Source organism: Pezoporus flaviventris, unplaced genomic scaffold, assembly GCF_033815535.1.
Source record: "Pezoporus flaviventris isolate CSIRO_AGI_PZ_B2104156 unplaced genomic scaffold, CSIRO_AGI_Pfla_v1 ptg000072l, whole genome shotgun sequence".
NCBI classification, from domain to species: Eukaryota; Metazoa; Chordata; class Aves; order Psittaciformes; family Psittacidae; genus Pezoporus; species Pezoporus flaviventris.
The window spans coordinates 369,261-390,234 of NW_026892620.1; the positions used below are offsets into that span (position 1 = coordinate 369,261).

General features: G+C 37.6%; 1 protein-coding gene across 3 annotated transcripts in view; it reads left to right on the forward strand.

The window, feature by feature from the left end:
* The window catches only part of NCK2 (NCK adaptor protein 2), an 86,339-nt gene that overhangs the window by 18,238 nt on the left and 47,127 nt on the right, over positions 1 to 20,974 (forward strand). For 2 of the 3 annotated variants that reach the window (XM_061472632.1, XM_061472633.1), the window contains exon 2: positions 13,408 to 13,479. The gene's annotated coding sequence lies outside the window, so the exon portion shown is untranslated. The remainder of the gene's footprint in view (positions 1 to 13,407; positions 13,480 to 20,974) is intronic. The other variant, XM_061472631.1, reaches the window with a different exon arrangement.

Genomic DNA, 20,974 nt, shown 5'->3' on the forward strand with positions numbered 1-20,974 from the left:
CTTTCGGGTTGTGGGGGAAATCCTGCCCTGCTGAGAATTACAGAAGTCCTGTGGTTGATTTGTGAGGACCCCATCTGTCTCATTCCATTTTTCAGTGAAGCTTTTGCATAGGTACAGAAGATGCCTTCAGAGTTTGCGGATGTGTGTGTATTAGTCTGATGGCTCGTTCTTTAATTTAACACCATAAATTTCACTGAGTAGTATGTGCCAAGAATGTTTTTAAGCTGGTGTTTATATCTGATTATCTACTCTTCTGCTTGCCATTGTAACTGTTCTTCCAGTAGCAGGTCCAGGCAGTACTCCTGCCTCTGCTTCAGGGGGAGCACTGAGGTTTTTTTTGCCTGTGGACAAAGAGAAGGGTTTTTTTGCCTGTGGGCATATTAAGAGGCTGGAAGAAGAAACAATGCCTCCTCCCTTTGTAGTGATCCTTCCTTCAAGAATCTGCTGCTTTACTCAAGCAGGAGGTGTTTTCATTCTGACAGCTTTGAGCTTGGATCTGAGACCTGGTGTGTTCATTTGAAGCTCCCATCAGGTTGTGTTCTGCGGAAAAGGAGTCATGTTTCTGTGGTGAAGCCAGCCAACTTTTTTAGGTGGCAAAGCTAAAACTTGATTCTGGAACAAAGAACAAAGTTTTATAATGTTTACAGTTTATAAGAGCAGCACTTCAAGACTTCATTACTGATTACTAATAGGCATAGAAACCCATGGCAGGGAATTCCAGTGGGTTTGCACTCTGGAGGGTTGCTTTTTTTCCCTGTCCTCTTTTCCTTTGCATCTCTCAAAGTGAGATAGTAAACTGTCTGTAATAAAAACAAGTAGGCCTGAGTCGCTTGGTTCCATGTTTTCCGTATTTTGAATTGCTGAATATTGACTATTTCTGTATTTTGAATATTGAGATCATTAATGCCTGTCATCACAGAAAGGGTAAGGTAATTCTAATTGAACAAGGAAGTTTGCATGTGTAAAGTTACTGTAAGTTAGTAAAATGTAAGGTGAGAATAATTTTTTGGCAAAGGAATAAATTAGTAGTGTACCCTATAAGAGGGTACTAGATGATGTATCATGCTTTTTGTCTTCAATATTGCTTCACTGTGGTACGTTTATTTCTGTCTGTTGGACCATGACCAGAATTTTAAATCCTGTTCATGCAGAAAGTCTGTTCCTGGAATGATTTTTTATTCTTTCTTTTTTTATATATATATATATATATATGTTGGTTTTTTTTCCTACCATATGTTGAATGTGTGAAGAACTTGAAGCTTCTTTTGCTGCTTTCTTAAGGTTTAGAAGCACTTTCTTAAGTGCTTCTAAAAATACAGTAGCTAATAATTTAAGCACTTGATATGTTCGTAGCCTGTATTTAGGCTCTAGTTTTGAAAATTCTTGGTTTTTACTGGGAACTGTTGCTTTCTATTTAAGAAGAAGAAAGCACTCGTGGCACCTATGATGTCACTGATTTTAATGAAAGATTGCTATAAACCATTTTTCAGACATAAATTCTGTGTATGCTTTGGCAATTGACAGTGGGTTTCTGAGACTGTTACTCTGAAGTGTCATGGCAATAGGCTTTGTATTCTGAAGCATTCAAGATGTTTGTGCTCTTCTGCAGCTCAAGAGGTATAACTTCCCCAGAGAATAAGTTCTTGTTATAAGATCTATATTTGCCATCATAGTGTAGTGAAAGGAATGGTAAAAGAAAGCCAAAGCAAATATAATTAAAATCTGTAGAAAGGAAATTGTTCTGTCTTCTTGAAAGTAAATTAGAGTTCTCAAAATTATTTAAGTTTATAAGTACAATTTAGTGTTTTCAGTTCTTCATTACCTTTAAAAACAAAGAGATGGTACTTTTAGCTTCATTTTTAGGCAAAGACATTTGAATCTTGAAGCTGACATCTTCAAATTTTTGCAAGTGAAGCTCATGTTTCTTAAGGTCTGTTATATTGGTCAAAGTAGCAGGTAGAATGAATTGAGGGTCCGTGGTCTTTGGCCTTTGTTGTTCATTTATATGGCCTGCCCATAGTTGTGGGTATAAGGTGAAGATGAATGGGAAGAACTTAAACTGGAGCAAACGCTAGGCAGCGCAGTGAGGAAGGCATTTTAAAGAGCATGCAGAAAAAACCCTGTGGAAATACACTAGAAAAGACTCTGTGATTGAGTGATATGCATGGAGAAATGCCTCCACCTTCTGCTTCCTTTTCTAGCAAAAAGAAAAAAAATCAATAATGTTACTGTCTTTATAATCTCCTCTGCACAGAGAAAGCTCTGGCCCAGATCTTCCCATTCTAATTGCAGAATTAGAGCACAAACCTTGAAATGATTTAATTACTCTCCTCCCCACATCATCATCTTCTCTCCCTCAACTTGGAACTTACCTTTTTCTCATGGTTTGCTATTTGTGGTAGGCATGTAAAGAACAAGATTTAATAAAATTACAACTAAAATTGTTTCATGTAATGACTGAAGTATTTCAAAGTCTGTTCTTAAACCTTTGAGCTTTTTTGTCTGGAGAACATGTTTGAAAGTGGACAGCATGTGTTTTCCTGGCTTTTGTTTTTTAGCAACAGAGCATGTGTTTAAATGTCGGCATGACATTTTGATTTGTAGTCTGCACGAGGAAGATGAGTTAGTCAGGTCAGCTATTAAGAAACAGCAATTCAACAAGGCTCTTGCGCATCCTTCAGAGAGCTTTGACTGTGACAACTGCTTACTACAAATGAGGGATTTTTTGTTTCTTTTGCGAATGAAAAATAACCAATGAAGACAAAGGGCAGACCTGGATGTCTATAAACAGTAGTTGCTGTGTAGTGAGACAAGCTTGGGAAATACTGTAACGAAGGTAAAAAGGCATGTGATTATAATACATCCATAAATCATCCCTGAATTACCTGCTTTGAAGTGGTGAAGTATTCAGAGCTTCTGAAAGTTGTTCAGATTTCCTTGTGATTTAGCAATGAATAGTTTTTTTACATTCAAATAGGGTAACAGCTTACTTAAAATGCCATCATCTTTTTCCTACCCTTCAGATTGGCATAGTTTTGTTTTGCTCTTCCCTCCCTTCTTCCCAACCTGATGTCACCCTGTATCAAAGGGTTCCTTATCCAGGAATTTTTCTTTTTTTTAAAAAAAAAGAAACTGATGCCTTTGGAGTAAATATTCAGTTGGTTGGTATGGTTTGCATGTGTTGTAAGCATTGAGCACCAAGACAAACTTCTGTGCTGCAAGCAGAAGGCTCAGGTGTTTGAGAAGCATGACATAGTGATGGTCAACTGGCTTCTTCAAGGGAGGGTGTGAAGAAGTTGTGTTTCCCAGCTTTCCCTGAAATGCCTGGCAGAGAAAGAGAACATTCTGAACTACCTTCCTTGTAAATGAAGTTTTATTAAGCTGTGATTGCCATCTATGTCATACTGTAAAGATGGTTGAAAAACGTGCTGATGCTCATTTCGTTCAGTTTATTGTCATACCGTATGGGGTTTAAATGAGACCTAATAGACTAGTAATTGGATTTCAGTGCCTGTGTGACACAAAGGAGGATTCATGATACTGTGCTCAATGTGTTCTAGAGAGCAAATACAGAAATGAAATATCTTGTAATAAAGAACTGGCAACAAATAGATTCCTTGTATATATTCTAAAAAATGAAAATAAAATTGATGCTGAAGAATTTTGTTCTAGGCTTTGCCAAAATGTTTTTGACAGCCTCATTGACTGCATGGTTCAATTGGAAGCTATTTTAAATTGACTTTGTATTTTTTAATTGTAAGAAAATGCAGTATATTATGAACAAGTGTAGTTAAAATTGTTGTATCTGATATTCTAAGTTATGCAGCAGAAAATGTGGTGGGTTACTGATTTGGATTTGGTCCAAACTGGTAATATCCAAAATCGCTGGTTTGCGAAGGGATCTTTGTGCATGCCTCTCAAAATGATTTTGAGATTCACCTTGAGTGAGTGAACATGGTAGCTGTTGTTCATTGGCATAGCTTTAAATCAAAGCTGTCTTGAGTTCTGGAGTGCAACCCTGTGTTTGCATGTTACCCACTTCTTTGAATTTCTTTTTGAATTAGCTGTACACTCTAGAACTTAACATATTTTGACCATGAAACTTTCTTATTTTCAGACTTTTCTGAATATCCCTGATGTCTGTGCTCAAGAAACAAAAACCCCAACCCAACAGCAACAAAATCCCCCTCGCCTCTGACTGTGAGAGTCTTGGTGTAAAAAGCTCAGTGAGGAACGCACAATCCTAAATATAGGCATGTTCATAATGAATGCTTTGCTCTCTTCTGAATTTGATATCATGCTGATAGCAGAAACACTTGCAATATATGTACAGTAAGTTATATCCTTACCTTTGAAAGTGTTCTCTCCAGTATAAAGACAAATCAGGGTTAGAAACAGCCTTAATCAGACTGCTGCTTTTCATCATTGTTCACTTAGATTTATTTAAAGGTTTATCTATTCATAATAGACATAAAGGTTTGTAATTAGGACATAGTTACTAACCAATATATATTGCTTCAGTTACTTGGCACATGCAGTTTTTACTCGAGTTTCCTAGTTTTAATAGTTTCATTTAAAAAGCAGGCAAACTTTTATTTCTCTGTGGCTTCAAGAGCAGTTATTTTAATATGCCTGCAAAGAAAGAACAGAATCCTTTTGTTTTGTTTTCTTTGTTGAATTAAAAGGCTATTTCATCCCCACTTTGGTCCTTGTCTGTAGTTCAATCCTGTGGCAAGGTTCAACAAACTGAACTTGCCACATAATTGAGCAGTAACACAGACACTTCCAAGGGAAAACAGAAATCAGTGGTTACAATGGTTTAAGGAAAGCAGCAAAACCAGCAAGAAATCATACTCTTGAATTAAAAGCCCTGAATACCATTTGTCACTGCTGCCTAGTATTTAACTGAGGCAGAATATTATTTCATTTGGGTTTTAGATAAATTTAGCTCGTGCTTCTGGGAGGTTGGCATGTTCTACTACTGCTGGTAATATTTTGTTAAAAAAAGTTTTGGAAAAACCAAAGCAGTCGTGGGGGATGTAGAGGTAAGCAGAAATCTTTGTAACTACTGGAGTCAATACTTCTTTTCTTGAAGAAGTGAACCTAGAAGCTATTATCTTGAGGGGCAAATTTGGACAAGGTAATTGGCTTTGACCTTTTGCCAGATGTCTGACAGTTCTTTTCCCCCCTCTCCCATGTGTCCAGATAAATGTCATGCCTTTAGGTTTTTGTTCCCCTGTTCTGGTTTCAAGTGTGGAGCTGCTTATGTAGCTAATCTGCTCTTAAAATTGTTTCCACTTCTAACCCCAGTAGGACTCTCTTTTGGGGTATTCAGGCAGAATTGACATAATTGGATTTCTGCCCAGATACTGTATTTAGATAGCTTTGGAGATGTCATTAATTTGACAGCTGCCATAGGAAATCTTTGTTTTGACTATTGTTACAGTGCCTGCAATGTTTCTATTGCATTTTCATTTGTAGTCTGCCACTGAATTGGCATGATTAAAATGAGTAGAATAAGACACCATATAAGACATGAAAGGGAGAAAATTGGTGCCGAAAACCTCAGAAGGTAGGGTGTTGCCAAATTCTATTTGGGTATTACGAGATTTTGGAATATCTAGTTATCTTTCAAACGGCAATAATGGCAGTGCCTCCGGCTAGGGCTGCTCTAAGCTGTGGTGGAACCAAAGCTGTGTTAATGTTTCTCATTGTCAGTCTAAAGCAAAACTTGCGGGGTAGCTCAGGCAAAAACTGCTTCAACGATTTCTGACTGTTAAGTTGGAAGAAAAAGCAGTATTTTGGTGGACTGTGTTCTTTAGAAGTACTGATCCTAGCAGCTTGGGTATTAGTTCCTTTTTGTGGATCTGAGGAACCTAGTGGTTTAGTTTTGACCTGCACATTGAAGGTGCTGACTTCAGAGACTGTCATTCTGCCATGCCCAAAGATGATGGGCACAGTACCACACATCACTGACTAGCATGTATCACCTGCCAATTCATGTAGGAATCAAAGCCACCTCTATGTTCCAAGTATTTATCTTCTACTGACCTTTGGCTGTTAGTTGTGAACACTTTGTTATGGTAGTTTTGTACTTGAACTGCATGAAGTTTATTGTTTTCTTCAGTTGGGTCATCAGAGGAGACTCAGGAAAACTTTGTATCTGGAATGCCAGTTTTTCCCAGCCTTTGATATACAAATATACTGGGACAAAACCACCTTGCTCTTCCCAGGGAAGATAATTTTCATCAGGGCATTACTGAATTCTAACACCAGGTCCTATTTGAGCATATTCCAATTTCAGTAAGGGATTTTGTGTTGTGGTCTTTGTTTTGTTTTGGGTTTTTTCCCTCCCTCAGTTTTACTAATGGATTCCAGTTTAATGTCTGTTTGTATGAATTCTTCAGCCCTGTGCTTTTCAATAGAATACCCAGCTTGAGTAAACAGTAAATCTTTCTACTCTTTCTGGTGGTGCTTGAGGTAGATTTCTTCAACTTGCTCCCTCAGCTGAAGTCATTGATTTCTTCACCCCAGTGCCAAGATGCCTGGACTTCTTTCTGCCTTCCCTTCACAGTGAAATGGCTTCCCTTCATGCTCACAGTGCTTCAGGTGAAGTTTGTAGGGCAGAGCTTGCATAATTTTCCAGAGTAAGATACTCTACTTGGACATTAATATCTACAGCATCCTTATGTACCTGGCGGCTCTGAGGAAAGGATAAAAACCCCAAACACCTTCAACAAACAGGTTCAGATGCAGGAAGTGATTGCTGCAGCTGATGGTGATGGCAGATTTTACAGCAGGTCAGGAGTGCCCAGACCAGGCCTTACTCTATCTGTGTAACATACTAAGTCTTGTAGTTTGTAACATACTGCCTTGTAGTTTGAGAGTTATCAAGAAGCTTCCGACAATGTCTTCCTTGAAGACATCAGTCAGGTCCTGCTTTGTGTATTTCCACCAATTCCTTGTATCTGCCTGGTGGTTTCAAAGACAGTCACTGATCTTCACCTGTCCTGCTTAACATCGCCTTATCCATATAATTTAGCACCAAGACAGTAGTGGCACTGATATTTCAAATTCAGACAGTGCTGTGTTGAACGTACACATACAAAAGATTTTCTTCGGACTAAGAAAGAATGAATAATTTACCAGAACAGGAGCTCTAATAAGGATTGCAGTCAGCCTTTAACTTTAAATTGCCAGTGGGCAAGGTCTGCCTTACTTGACTCTATGGTACTAGTAATCCCTAGTCTCCCAGTAGCCCCTGTTACAGTTAATTTTCTGTTACATCTCACCCCAAGGCAAATCACTATCTGTGGAGATGTAAGATTTATTTGCTTATCTTAAATACGAGTCTCCCTAGCTACGAGTGATAACCAGGTATCTCTGCCTAGTGTTTCTCTGATAGTGAGTTAGTGTTGCATCCTTCTGTGGTAGCTAATTCATCAGAATCTGTGTTTTCACTTCTCCATAAAGCATCGGTGTATGCCTGTTTCCAGTAGAGGTGTGTATTTTCAGTAATTTACATGTGTAGATTACTCGATTGCTGTAAAGAGTGTATTAATATGTTGTTTGTAGTCATCTTTCATAGCCCTGAAATCCACAGGTATTGAATTTAAAGCTCTGACTCTACTAGAGAGGTTTGGAAGAACTGGTCATGTATGTGTTACATAAAACATTTTAATGCAAATACACAGTAGGAAAAATAGATTTGTGAAGGAGGTGCTTGAGCTGATGAGTTGTTAGCCACTCAGGTGTTCAAAGATTCTGATCTTATTTTTGCTTAATGGAAATACCATCACTGTGTATTTTTTTATAAAACAAAGATTTAAAGTATCGATCAGAAAAAGTCTGGAGTTCCAGCAGAACGAATTATTAAACTACATGTACAAATTATAATTTATAAGTGCCAAAGAATTTAGCTAACTGTAAATGCTAAGATGTTTCTAAAAATGAAATCTTTAAGTTGAATAATAAGGTATCCTATTAAGGATACCAAAATAATTATCTTATGTTCAGACCATGAGCTGAGAAGCTTGCTTAGTTAAGCACTACCTAAGGTTAAAGTCTTACCTTTTCTTTCCTTAGAGATACTGGGAGACAAAGTTTAAGAACAGCCTTGGTACTTATAGTTCAGGTTCTGCTTATCTATCTGCAATTATAATTGGTAATTTATGTCTTTCAGAATATATTTGTAAGGGTTCTTGAGGGGCTTAGAGCTGTCCTAAGCATAAATCAAGACCTTTGTTGCTTCTCCTGTGTGTGCTTTAGGGATATTTATGCATACACTTATATAGCCAGTTGTAGACCCTTAAATAAGGAAAATGAGAAAGTTTGCGTGTTCCTATTCCTGTTGTACATAGAAAAGAAAAACCTGGGGAATTGAGGTAAAATGCAGTTTCAATACTTCACTTTTCACAGATGGCTCCTGAATAGGAGTGCTTAAAAAACCTGGGGCTATTTTGCTGGCACGGTGCTTTTGTCATGAGCTTCCTTCAGCTTGCAGAGTGACTAGACAGGGCTTGCATTTATTTTGATGCTCAATTATCCATCTGAAAAAACAGGTGCATGGAGGTTCTTGTTGTTTTTGGGTTTTTGTTGCTTGTTTTCCTGTGACTGCAATATTCCATGTCCTCCTAATGAGTTTGTAGCCTTGCTGAGGGAAAGGCTTCCTGGCTTCCCATTCACAATTTCTCCACTCTGCTTTGTGGGTTTGGTTTCATTTTGCTTTTTCTTATGCAGGGACTGCCCTGGAAGTTTGCGGCTCAGCATAATCAAATTTGAATTAGGTCAATATCAATAAGTATCAAGTTGGGAAATCCTGCTTAAGCCAGGAATTTGGAAACTTGCATATTACAGTGAGTTTAGGTAGTAATTTGGTATCAGTATTAGGTTTTTTAATAGCTCAGACTCTTTGGGAAAACTTCTAGCTGTAAGAATGTAAGAAGTATGTGATTACTTTTAATAAAATAATGTGATTCTGTATATATTGTAGAATTCTTAGCAGATGCAGTCATTAACAGATGTCACCCTCCTTATTTCTTTCCAATGTAAAAAGATGCGAGTCATGCATGCAGTTGGATTGCAACTACAGAGGAAGCTGGCAATGGAAGCTGTTTTTTGAAATACAGTAGTTATTTTAAACGTTGATATTATTTAGACAATCAACTGCTTGTGTTTCCTGAGAAGATCGGGAGTTAGTGATTGTGCAAGCAGTTATAAAAAATGTTCATGTTTTTTGAAACATATCTTGTATACATAAGTCTGAAGAGGATATGCATTTGACTACAGGAGTTAAGTGAGAATATAGGTCAGCGTAGCCTCTTTGTGTGGGGTTGAAGTGTGAGCCATTGCGCTGTCTCTAGCTGTGTTCCTCTCCCTACCCCCTGCCAAGTATATGTCTATTTAAAACAAAACCAAAAAAGTGGTCCGAGTGACCAGTGATACGTTTCTAATAACTTCTCCAATACAAACAGCATGGCTGGGAGGTGTACTACAGCTCTTACATGCCAGATAAGAGCACAGATAAGATACACAACCTGCTGCCTATGCACTGTTCGTAAGAGACACAGACTTCTTAGGGTAACCCTTACAGCCTCTGGTGATGGCTCCAAACCTGGGCAGCTTAAAAAAGACCGTTAAAACACAGAAGTTTCTTTGCTTCAAGAGCTATTCGCATTTTCACAGCTGGTATACAGACTTAAATGTTTTCTAGTGTTTTAAGTATGTGGCAGTCTTTTCTGCATGAAAGGGAGTGAGCCTGTTCTTGTGCCCATTTCACTTACCTTCTTGATGTTAAGGAACTGAAATCTTTAGAGAAGAAAATCTTAGTTGTGTAGAGTGTATAGCATGAAAAGATTTAAATTTTGTTTTGTTTTCAGAATGCTATACACATTGTAATGCAATGTTGCAATGTGCTGCCTTTTTGAAACCTTATACATTATGTGAATCCAGTCTTGCTGTTATCTGTGTTTCATACGTAATTTTAAAATGTAGTATTCAGTGATTGCCTTAACTTATCCGAGTTAATAGTTGCATATTTTAACATTGCTATTTTCTTAGCTTTAGAAGAAGGCAATATTAAGTGACTTTTGTGAGGATATATATATATATATATATATATATATATGAATAGGAGGTTAAAATACTCGGCTCATACTAGAGTCTTAAATGAACTTAGAGAGTTTCTTTTCCCTTTAAGCAAATTCAGGCATCAAGCTTTTGAGAGCTGCTCTGGGGAACTGGGTTGTGCTTGCCCAATTGTCTGCATAGTTAAAATATTTTGAGTGTAGCCTATTTTGACATAACTTCATTTGAAATATCTGCCTAATGGAGAAGTCTTAATGGAATACTTTAATAGCCTGAAGTGGTTACCTGCAATTGCTCCAGTGCATTTCAGTCAATTACAAACGAAGGCAATATTTAATGTTGGAGTGGAGCTAGATGGTGTAATGAACTGGCAGATTGCCAGCCTGATCTTCTCCACAGGAGAATTTGTATTAATGTGATGCTTTTCATTTGTTCTCCAGAAGGTCACCAATAATATGTCAGTTGTTGAATTTTATCGAAGTTATTGGAGTCACTTGAATGCCTTAACCATCAGAGGTAAAATACCCACTCTGTGCACTACAGGTTTATGGTCAGATCATTCTTGTGTATTAGCATATTAAGTATCAGAGATTGTTTTAGCTATTTCATGTCAGAATTTAAATGGGAGGTAGTCAAGTACTAGAGAGAGAGCCTGAGAGAGCTGTCATTGAAATAGTCATTGCAATGCTGAATCTGGATTTTAACCATGGAGATAAAGAAAATGGGGCACATCAGAGCTATTAGTGAAAGGAAAGGTGATTAATAACTTTGGATGTTATTTGTAATGTAATCAGTACAAGAGCACTAATTTATTCTTAAGGTTGTAATCTTTAAAGATTACACAATTAAATATAAGGTGCTTATTAGATATTACTGATACTCATCTTCTGATGCTTTTTTTTCAAGCATCAAGTTCAATTTTTTATTTCTGACTATTTAGGAGTACTTTTTGCTGTGGAACTTATATAGCCCTTGTGTTCTGAAGACCTTGGTATAGAAACCAAAGGAGAACGACTGAGGTTGCTGTTCAAATGTAGATAGTTTTGCCTTTCTACCTTGTGTGTTTGTAATCACATGTTCATCCAGTTCCTATATTCTGCTATTCCTGTTCTTTGTGGTCATCTTCTGTTCTTCTGCTCTAGGCCTCACAGGAATCATAAGATATGGAGGCAGTCACATATGGTAAGGAACTGTGACATTTTATATGCAGCAGGGCTGACACTACTTCAGTAGTGTTGGTGTTAGGATTGGGATATGACAACTAGATGTCACACCGGGTAGTACAGGAGTCATAGGAACTCATGATACCAGGACACATGACTGCCCAGCTCTGTACTCTTTTGCCTTGCTGCATTTCAAAGAAGTTGTTGACTTAATTTGAAGGTTGATGGAGATTCTTTCATATTCCAAGTTTAACTATTCATTCCCCAGTCTGGCTTTGCTATAAAATGCAGCTGTTAGAGTCCTGGCTGGTAGGATGCAGCAGCAGAACCAGAAAACCCCATCTACGGTACAAGCCTCCTAGGTGGAGCAGATAGTCTCATACCCTAACCACTGTTTCCATTGACTGCCCTTCAAGAAGGAAGATCTCAAACTTCTGTAACTGAAAGGTTATTTCAAAAAACATATTTAAAGTATAAGTGAATTATTTGCTATCCAGGTTTCCATCGTGAGTTTGAGTCACTCTGCAACTCACTGCATTGCAGGCAAAGCTTTGGGCTGTGGGGGTGTGGATTGAAATTGGTTGCGCTTCTGGGGAAGTGAGACTCTGTGTGACTCTTAGCAGAAAACTTCCTCTGGCTCTTCCATAGCAAAGTGAAGATTTTTAGCAAGAGAAAAATAGAAGGTCACAATACAATGGAATTGAGCCCAGAGAGGACAGAGGCTGGTCTGAATCTTGTGCTTATGTGTGTGTTAGATTATCAGTGTTTCATTTGAAGTATTGGTAAGAATGAGGTTTTCTTGTGCATCTTCTTCCTTTGGCTCTTTGCCCTATCACCATTAACATCCTGAGCTACTTTTAATGTACGTTAGTTGAGCTGTGAAAATAAAACTATTCTTGTAGAGAAGGAAGTTAGCATTGTTATACTGAGATAAACACATGACTCATTCTTTTCTTATGTGTTTAGATGGAATTTGGACTCTTATTTTCCTCAACTGTACTACTTCCCCAGTTGACTTAATAAATACCTGAAAAAGCTACTTTTGTATTTGTGATTAACAGTCCTGTTTTTCATCTCATTTTCAAATGCAAGTTCTAAATGTAAATGTGCATTTCTGAAGGTGGAAGCAATAATCAAGAGAGGTGTTGGCTTTTCCTTTAAGCAACAACAATAAAAAATCCTAAACAAAATTGAAGCTTGGTGCAGTATTCGGTGGTGGATGGTAATGGGTGGTAGATGACTTGTGAGGTAAGAAAGGGAGGAAACTACCTCAGATGATCTTGTAACAAAAAATGAAGTTACTTTTGTTTTCTCACTTTTTCCCCTTAGTATTAAAAATGTTCTTGCATTATTGACAGGGGAAAAGCATGTACTACAAAACACTCAGCTGGTAGGAAAATAGATCTGTCATGCCTCAGGCTTTTAATGTTGCTTCATTTATTGAAGCATCTTTCCCATTTACTTGATATTTGTTCTATAATTTCAAATACAATTTTCAGCAAGAGCACGGTTAAGGTGTGTAACTGGGTAGGAAAACTGATGTAGCGAAGTGTGGTATGACAAGCTTCACCACTTCTGTCAGAGCTCACTCGTGTTGGGTCAGTATCTCTTGTGCCAGACAACCCCAAACCACACAAAGTAGTAATGCAGCTGGATTACATATCTGAATGTGTGTGAGTGCCTTATGGTTGGAAAGAGTCATGTCTCACAAAACTGCTGGCTATGCTTTTGCTGATGTACTTCAGTTTTCTATGTGTAATGGTGTTTCCATTTTCTTAGGAAGTATGTACAGGTTAGACTGACTAATGTAGAACTAAAGGCAACAGTAAATAATGGTGTTTTAAAAAATATAATATTTCTAAAACTGGGCTGAATTCTTAGTTCCATTTCTTGACTGATTTTTCTCTGTATTGTGATGCCTGGGTTTTTAGTATCTTTTTTCCCCTAGATGGTTTGGATTGACTGTGGTTAAATTGACCCTGTATTCATTGAAAAAAGTAAATTGAAGATGGATTCTATTTGTGCTTAACAGGTGGATCAAGTTAGAGCCATTCTGCCTGCTTTTAGGAGATTCTGCTAGTATTAAGACTAAGTTACCTAGCTAAAGGTCTTCCAAGTTTAGTGCCGAATCTAAAATATGTGGTGTTTGTTGTTTCAGGTAGTGGTGTACGTAGCTTTGTTGGAGAGTCCTGCCTTTCACTGCCTGGATCCTTTTAACAGCGTGCCAAAGGTGAGTGGCTCAAGTTCAGTGGTTATTTTTGTAACTAAAGGTAACAAGTGAACTGGGTGTATTGCTTGGGTTTTGCTTTTATGTAGCATAGTATTTCTAATTTATTTTTTTTTAACTGCTGGCTAGATGATTAAATAGCAAGTCTTTTTCCTTCAGTGATCTGAGACAAATCAGTATTAACTCTTACTTTCAAAAAAAGACAAGAAAAAAAGATAGGCTCAGACTATTAATTAAGTACTGGATATTGCTACCATTTCTTTTTGGCTCCTGTCTCCTGTTACCTACTGCTTTGACTTGGGATGTTTTCTCCTGAAGGCATTGTAGGAAGGACGTGGTGGTGTGGGAGGTATGGAGGAGTAGCAGCCATCCATGGCCTATGGTGGAGCAGGCTTAATATTATTCTTTGATTGAATTCTAAGAACTAAGTAATAGCTTATAAAGTATTGAGAAGAAAGAAGGCTTGTGGGTTTTCTGTGGGAGTGGAACAGAATTGCATTCATTGCATCAAGAGTATCTTCCTGGACTGTCTCTGAAGATCTGAAGTAACCTAATGAAGTTGATGTTTTCCATAGGCTTCATTTTGTGGTAGAGACTGGCTACATTTCTGTTAATTTGTATACCCTGTTGTCTGTTTCTAGTAACTGTAGTTGATCTCTGTGGCTCAGAAGAGATTTATTAATAGAAAGTTTTAATAAAATGAAAGCTTATTACAAGTGTCCCAAAAAATAAACACAAAAAGACTGAACACAGAGTGATCTTTCAGCACTCTGAGGCTGCAGCATGAAGCAGAAAACTAAGAATCTTAGTTTCATTCATTACTTTACCAGGTGGATTTATTATTTCTTACTCAAATTCTCTGTTTATAAAATAAAAGTAATGTTACCTTCTTCAGAAGGAAGTTATGCAGGCTAATTATTGACATTTTTGAGCCTTCACATGGGAAGCAGTGTATGAAGTCCTCATGTGCCTTGATATTTGTTGTGAGTTCTGTTAAATACTTGTTCAATGAAGTGTTATCAGATGTTAAAATTAGACTTAATTTGTTTAATAAAGTGCAGGTGAGCCAGTTAGAATTAAAAATGTGATCCAGTCTTAAATAAAGTGTCTACGTGTGCTGTTGCAGATGATTGTTTCCTTCAAACTGTAAAGGAAATTCTGAAGTACTAGGATAAAAACTGAGATGCTACAGATGGCTTTTGCACTGTGTTTTCAAATTATCCACTATATATCTTTAAATGAAATGAATACATTTATAACCCTGGCCTTTCCAACAGATCAGCATCTAGTTTTGAACATCTTGTATTTGTGCTTAATGATGAATAGTGAGAAATCTTTTTGTAATAATTTTCTGGAATAGAAACTCCATTAAGTGTTCTTTATATTTTTTCTGTGTTGTGTAGGTAGCAAAATTAAAATATTCTTGCAAAGGCTGTTAATGTAAAAACAAAATAAACATGTTGACCCTAAAGCAAATGATTCATCAGACTGTAGACTTAACTATAGTAAAATTATTCTAATTTTTCTACAAAAAATTTCAACTCAAAATTAAGTTTGTACCTTACTATGTCCCACATTTTGTGTCTATTTCAGATGTGTACTATAACATTCTTTGGAGTTTTATCTTTGGAATCCCGTGTCCTTTTTTATAATAGTTTTTAGTTAAATAATCAGTGAATATAATAAAAAAAAATCCACTGCTTGCTTTGTAATCTGGATTCTGAGTTTAGAGTAATCTTTAGGTGTTGAGCTTATTTCTGTGATATTTGGCTTATGGAGTAATTTTTTCTTCTACCCTTTAAAACAAGGAGGAGGGAGAGAAAGCAACCATACCTGAACTGTGTTGACAGCAGGTGAAGGTTTTATATACTTTCCCAAAAGGCAGTAAATTGATAATAGCTCACTGAAAAGAAGAAGCAGAGGAAGAACTGTTTGAACATCTCAGCTGGCAGGAGGTATAGGGGTGTCTCTTCCACTCCCTGTTCTTTAAAAGATGGGTACCCAGTATACTTGCTGTGTCCAATAAGACAACACTTAATTTCAGTAACAAAATTAAATCTAACTTTTGTATTAATATTTATCTCTATTTCCATTCTTTGTGTGCATATTTCTGATGGACTATATTTAGCTTGGTAAAGATATAATTCTTCAAAACATGGAACATTCTAATGCTTTTCCCACAAGGAAGCAACTGCCTAGGTGTAGGTTCAGTAAAGCATAAAGCAGAATATAGTAAACCTTTTGCCCTTTGAAAGGGAAATGAGATTAACAACAGAGTAAATATTCACAAATTGCACTAAAAAAATATTCTTAAGATTCACTGAACTGTGGACAATAATGTGCCCTTACATGATTTTTTGAGTATGTGGGTGTCAAGATCTTCCAGTTCATCCTTAATCTGTCTGGGCAAGCTGTTTTTTTTTTCAGTTGTTTGTTTTTGTTTCTTTTTCTGGAAGAGAACTACATGGAAAGCATACTTAAAAATGTAAAAAAATCTGTTGTTTCTGCAATTAAACTAGTATGAAGTTACAGATGAAGTCTAATGTTCTGGCAGTTTATTGCGATCATTCAGTTGTCGCAAATCTGAAATTATCCAAAAAGTATTTGACCTATTTTAGAAATTATATTGTATGTAGTGGGGTTCTGTGCTTTTAAACTTGTTCCTCATTTCCTTACAGTTTTGAATCAAAAAATAAGTTGCATCTTGTATTTTCACAATAGAATATTTTGAAAAGTGATTGCAATATTAATATGTGCCTTGAGTGGTGAAGATAAAAATCTTCTGGGAAATGTGCTTTAATAGGATAATTTTTTGAGACTTCATGCACCTGTATGGAAGGTCCTGTTTGGTTCTTCAGGGATACATCTGCTCACAGGAGTGAGATCGTTTGATAAGACCAGAAGCAAACAGGTACAAGCAAAGTTGTCAGTGTTTTAATACTGAGCAAATTTGCCAAACTGTGATCAGATGTCTGTAGCTACAGTACCACAACATTTGGTGGAAAGCCTAACCTGTAAATGCACTCAGAACAACTGTAACACAAATAGGCTCCTGACATTGTGAGTCTGGGGACCTGCTCACGGTTTCTGAAAGACTGATCTTCCTCCTTGTTTAAAGAGGAAAAAGCAATACAAACATTTCAGGTTGATGGAACTCTTTGTGATGCTGCATGGAAATATTTCTTGGTGGATTTCTGTGGATCAGAATGTTACACCTATAAGCAATACCTTTTCTTAGTGTTTCATATGAGTTAGTTATGTTAGAAATTTTGATTCCGACAATAACTGAGAACGAAAGGTATGTACTGAGTGGATGTCTGGATTCCTTTCCCTTAAAAGTTTCTTGTAATTACATCAGTTATCCCAGGTGCCTGAAGTGTTGATTTTAAGCCTTTGAATGCAATTTTAGCATTACTTAAACACAGTTACAGACATCTAGTATAGTAAATGAATTTGTAGGCTACCGCCTATTATGTTATACTAGTGGTATAATACTTTCTAACCTGTAATTGTGGACAGGAGGGAAGAATACTTTCATACCACTTACCAGATATACTTCCCAAATAAATTTATCTTCCATGAATTACATACTTTTCTCTTTTAGATTTTTTTTTTACATTTTTTCTTTTTCTGTTTTTAGTAATTGTAGTTGTTTCTGAAAATACATGCATGCTTTTACTTACTAATAATGTCAAATTAGATTCTTAATAATCACTTGTCTAATTTTTTTCCAGCTTTGACAGCTTCAGGTGCAACTCAGGTTTGTAGATCCCAACAGTAGCTTTTATGGTCCACAAATGGCCTTTTCAGTATGCTTTAACTGCAGTTAATATGGATTCCTCATAGGAGAACACTGTACAGCTTTCATCAATACATGAAAATTCAGTTAAAAAAATAAAACGATGACTGCATTTTTCCTGGTGGAAGTAGTTTTGCGGTTTGATAGCCAGTATGGACTTTGGCTGCTGTCTTATCCAGCGTGTCAGTTTTTCTGAGCCAAAAAAAGCTTTGCCTGCTGGAAAGAATGCATGAATATATCATATGAGCTAAGCTATATATGTAAAGTAGATATATAGAGTAAGCTAAGGTTAAGCGTGTGCCCAAGTATATTTGTGAACTGAGTACAGTACTCAGTACAGCGAGTACTGAGTACAGCAACCAACCTTGGTGTCTTAACCAGCAGTTAAAGGAATGGCGCTGGCAGAACAGGTTATTGAGCCCTTATTCCTGTGGTTTCTAAATAAATATATCCCTGTGTTATGCCAGTTTCAGTTAGAAGACTTAAATGTGCACTGCACTTTTGAGAGGCAACTTAGAGTATGATCTTAAGAAATCTTAAGCAGTTAAGCTACATCGCAGGGATGCTGAAAGCATTCATGACTTAGGTGAGTGTTGTACATAGAGGCATAGGTCAGGGAAAGTCAGCTTGAGGCTTTTGGGATGTGGGGAGTGGGAGGAGTCCTTGTGCCAGCCCTGTGTAGTGTGATAGGGCTGTATTGGCGTGGGATGGGAGTCAGTGATCCCAAACCCTCCTGAAGGAGGAAGCAGATTAGCAGCTGAGGCCCCTGAGGTCACCAGTTACTCCAAGTTCTAAGTGTCCCATAAAGGAGCTGTTGTCATCTCCTGATTGCAAATACCTCCTGGGGATCTCCTCCCCTCAGGTTTCTGTTTTGTAGCTCTTTAGGGCTGACTGCTTGAGCTGTTGCTTTGCAGAGCAGGCACGCTGCCAGTGTTGGTGTAGGTCACTTATAAAATCAGTTGAAGGTTTGTTCGTCCATTTGATAATGGCTGGAAGGCAGTTCTCCTGGTGTGGAGGCAGGTTCCTGGTGAGGGAACTTTAAATGATTAATTTTTCATGTTAGAATTGGTGTGTAGTAGAAATAGAGCTAAAACTGTAATGTGTATTTTCAGTAGTGCTCTTAATATATTCCATATAACATCATGTTCAAACGGTACATATTCAAGAGTGTTATCATATTAAAAAAAAACAGTTCTGCTTGCTGAAATACTGTGTTTTTAATGACTAAGGAGAGACTGTATGCTTGGTTCATGTTGTTTTTGTATCTGGCACATGGTTTTGTGTGTTACCCAGGGGCACTCTGGATAACTGCTGAAATCAGTGAATTTCACAGAACAGAAAATATTTAAAGGTTAGTGTGGTATATTTGCTGTGGAATTCTGTTTCTAATAACTCTGTTAATTAATCTTGGATTACAATTACTGTTTGCACTGTAGTAACAAAGCTTGAATTGTACTAAGCAGAGAGGACTGAGAAAATGAGCTTGTCCTGTTTATTTTTAAGCTAGTAGGAACACAAAACACAGAATACAAATACAAATCTTTCGTAGTCTATTTTTCTTTCCCTGATTTTAAGAGTCTCATTGTAAGACATTGCAGAATCCCGGCTTTAATGCCTACTTTCCTTTGTGCTCTCTCTTCACACCCTTTTGTTTCAGGGATCTCCTGCAGCTCTCATTTTACACCTCCTAATTTTGGAGGCTGTTGTCTGTGTCAGCTGCTTTGAGCTGTTCCCCATAATAGAGCCTCTGTGCAGCTCATTTTCTACCTGCTCTGTCACCCTCTTCTCCCCCCTCCTTTCTTTTAAATGATCCTACTCCTGCTTTCTTATTCACCAGCTGTATGCATAATCCTTCCAGCAGATCTCCTGCTACAGTCATTGCTACTCACACTGGGCTGTTTTCCTAACTAGTTTGAGTCCTTGCATTTCTTTTTAGCGTGTCTTTTTCTTGTGACCTCTTGTCCTACCTCTTCCTACTAACCTTCAAAATTTACCTGTAGCCCAATTTTTTAATGTGAAACACAGACATCTGAACAGCTTTGTTCCTATATGTTCTTGTGTGCGTGAGAGGTAAATTAAATAACTGCCTCTCATGCATGCAGGCTGTGGCAGGTCATGTTAGAGGGATCCTTTCCCTGAAGCAGCAGGTAGTTGGGGGATCCAGATTTTCCCAAGAGTTACTGATTTTGAATTCTCCATCTTGAACCAAATCAGTAACTCTTTGTCGCTTAGCACATTCCCTGATAAGCTGGGTTGTCTCATACCATTAGTTCTCAAGTTATCATGTAGCAGCCCCAAAAATGCTGTTGAGTGAGGGTTAGACCTCTTTATATTTGATCTCTGAGTTTGTTTTTCAAGATTAAACAGTCAGAGTGTTAGTTTTTTTTTCTTATTTCTCCCTGATGATCATGAAATGGTATTTTCTGCCAGTCCTGGATTTGTATAGGAACTGTAAAGGTCTGTTCCATTATTCCTAGAGTGCTAGTTTATGATGATGGAGATGAGGGTGCTTGGTAAGCTAAAGCGTTTTACCTCAGAAGAAGAAGGTGTGAAATCCTTGGGTTAACTTAAATGTTTTGACTAGAATTACAAATCTCTGTGTGTGTATATATGCATGTTTATAAAACTGGTTTTGAATCTAGTTCATAAGCAAGACTCTGACAGTTGTGCGCCTTAGAAACAGAATTTACTGCCAAAGGAGTAATGGAAACTTGCATTCTCAGCTGCTGACTTTGTGCTTCAGGCACTCTTCAGATGCATGGCTGCTATAACATACTTTCTGACTGCAGTACATTACTGAAACTTCAGGAATCTTGACTTGTGAGCTGAGAGCCTTTTAACCTGTAACTAGTAACAGATCATCATGTGGCCAAAATTGGTGTGTCCCATATGTGTGCCAGCCTTATCTCCAGTTGTGTGAGGAGCGGCTGCTGCTGCATATTCTTCAGGAAAAAAGTTGTCTGTAAAGTGATCAGTAGGTGGTTGTGACGTGCTCTATGACTGTGGTTTAGGAGGAGGGGAGAAAAATGGCAGCATAAAGCAGATCCCTGGTCAGACTAAGGAATGTGGCCTGCAAGTGGTGGCATCTCCCCAGCCTGAGTCAGCACCATGACTGATACTGCAGAATCCTTACAAATGGGATGAATGAAACCTGAAGGCAGCATTTGATGCAGTGACACAGTGCTGTTTACCTTCATGGAACTAAAGCATGGTTTCAGGGTTGAATTTTTGAACCTTGAATGTATTATATGCTAGAAGAGCAGAAACAAGGCAATAGGCAACGCTTCAGTCCAAGATCTGTTCCTCAGGGTTTAATTTTCAACCAGAGGCATAAGAACAAAAACAAATAAAAATGCTTGGTATTAGTCACTAGAAGCATTCAGAGGTTCTGTGGTGCAGGAAAGGGAGAGATGTCTCTGCTCTAAGTTTTCCCTGAAGTCCTGGGGGGGAGAGGGAATGCATATGTTTTTCCTCATTTCCCTGGTTGTTCTGTCCCCCACAGTAAGGTAATTTGTAATTCTTTTTATATACTTGCTTCTACTTTTGATGAGTCAAGGGATTGTAACTTGCCACTCCTTTCATATACTGCTCCACAGCTCCCAATATTTATGTATGAATTTTCCTTAAGAAGCCTTTTTCATGGTTCCCCAGGTTTGCATAACACTATTGGCTTCTCTTAGTAACGTCTGATTTAGGTAA